The sequence below is a fragment of the Elephantulus edwardii genome, unplaced genomic scaffold, assembly GCF_000299155.1.
Source record: "Elephantulus edwardii isolate Elephantulus edwardi_28Jun2011 unplaced genomic scaffold, EleEdw1.0 scaffold00248, whole genome shotgun sequence".
Taxonomy (NCBI): Eukaryota; Metazoa; Chordata; class Mammalia; order Macroscelidea; family Macroscelididae; genus Elephantulus; species Elephantulus edwardii.
In genome coordinates this window covers 1982473-1984877 of record NW_006399998.1, presented here as the reverse complement: position 1 = coordinate 1984877, position 2405 = coordinate 1982473, and positions in this window count along the sequence as shown.

Genomic DNA, 2405 nt, shown 5'->3' with positions numbered 1-2405 from the left:
TGGAGGGACAGCGCAGGAGAGGAAGGCCCTCTATGAGGTGGATTGATTCAGTGACTGGGATAATTGGGATGGGAGTGTCAGAGACAGTGCGATTGTCACAGGACAGAGTGGAGTTTAGGGCTGTTGTACATAGGGTCGCTATGAGTCGCAAGTGACTCGACGGCACATAACAACAACAATTATGTATGTACACTTTAAAATGTACATACAAATTATTAAAAGAATTCAACAGGCTAAGAATGGTATATATCAAGGGAATGTAACACAGAACCTTTATTCTAAGCTAGAAAAGAAGAAAGATTTGTCCAAGCAGGAGTTATTTAAACCTATATATTAGCATAAAGCAGAAATGTGCAAGAAAGATTCAGAGAATCAAATGGTTTAGTATTAAGTGGTACATGCAAAGTGCTAACATACTACTCAATTAGGAATTAAAGATTGATTTCCAGATTATATCCAAAGAAGAAGGTACGGTAATGAAATTACTGAAGACCTTTTTTGAACTGGAAAATCTATTGCAAAAGACATCTTTAAAGCACAAAAACCAGAGACGTTATATTGTGAACTAAAGGGTTCCTAACCGAAGCCATGATCGCTTTAATTGCCTCATATGGATAAGAAAGCTGAAGTGAGAAAAAGAAAATGGAAGAATATTTAACACATGTGAACTGTGGTGTTGTATAAGAATATTGAATACACCATGGACTGTCAGCAAAAGCAAGCAAATCCAGAAGTACAAATACAATGGAGAATGGCAAGACTTTGTTTTCTTACGATGTACACGTCATCAGGAAATACTATCACTAGGAAAAAAGGCATCATTTTTGGTAAAGTAGAGGATGAAATAAAATAAGGAAACCTTCCATAAGATGACTTGACATAAAACAGGAGCAAGTAATACTTTGCTGAGTTCTGTTTTAAGTCATTATGCCTTGGGGCCAACTCAAGGACAACCAGCAACATTCCTTTTTCATAACTTCTTCTAGATACCAGGAGGTAAAAGAGATTTCCAAGGGTGAAGGATAAGTAAGAATTACAGATTTCCTCTTTAAAACTTGACATTTCATGAGAGATTTAAGAAGCTGGGTAAAATGGGTCATTTTTGTCGGAGATTAGGTGGGTGGAAAAGGAGTTGCACTGCTAAAGTAAAGGCAGTCAGTTTGAATCCACTGGCTGCTCTGTGGGAGAAAGATGGGCAGTCAGTCTCTTCCAGTGGATTTACAACATCTGAAAAAGCAAGGGAGGATCAGTTATGAGTTGGTTCTGACTTGCTGGCAATGAGTTTGAGAGTATACAGATAATGGAAGAATTAGAAAATGAGACCAAAAAAATACTTAATAATGAGTTGAAATTTTAGAACAATTATAATGAATATTTATCTTTTAGTGATGAGGAAACTGAGGCTATAAGAATCTAATTTTTAATAAATAGTGAACAATATCATTTGATGCACACCTTTCAAGTTATCTTTTTAAAAAAACTTTATTATTTTGTGTGTGTGTACTATCAAATCAAATCTGACTGGTACAGAAGGAGATTGCCCCTCTTTCTCCAGCAAAATATCTGGTGGATTTGAAACGTGCACCTCTAGGATTGCAGTGAAGCTTCTAGAGAAATGGCATTGCTAGAACCTTTAAGATGATTCTTTCTTCAGAAAAGAAGACTTTCAGATGGCCAACAAGCACATGAAGAAATGTTCAAAATCCCTAGCTCTAAGAGAGATGCAAATCAAAACAACTATGAGATATCACCTCATCTCACCCCAGTAAGAATAGCAAAATTTAACAGAACAGTAAACAACAAATGCGGGTAAGGTTGTGGAGAAACTGAAACACTTATTCACTGTTGGTGGGAGTGTAAAATGGTGCAACCACTATAGAAGACAGTATGGCATTTGCTCAAAAAGTTGAAAATAGAAATACCATTTGACCCAGAAATTCCACTACTGGGAATATACCTTAAAAAGAAACATAACTGCCACCCAAGCAGATATATGCACACCTATGTTTATTATGGCTTTTTCACAAAAGCAAAAAGAGTTGGAAACAACCCAAGTTCCCATCAACAAATGAATGGATACAAAAGCTCTGGTATATTCACACAATGGAATACTATGCTGCATTAAAAAACAAGGAACTCATGAAATATTATACAAAATGAGTTACGCTGGAGGACATTATGCTGAGTGAAATATCTCTGTTACAAAAAGACGAATATTGTATAATGTAACTATTATAAAAGAGGACAGACATAGGGGTTGGGGGAGAGACTGAGAAAGAGGGGATAAATAATGTATACTGCATTGAAACAGATGAGGGTGAGAACTGTTTAACAGGGATATATGATTAGGTATTATTGTTGTGACAAGAGTCCAGGATAAAGGCTGCAGAGTGGAGTGGAATTGG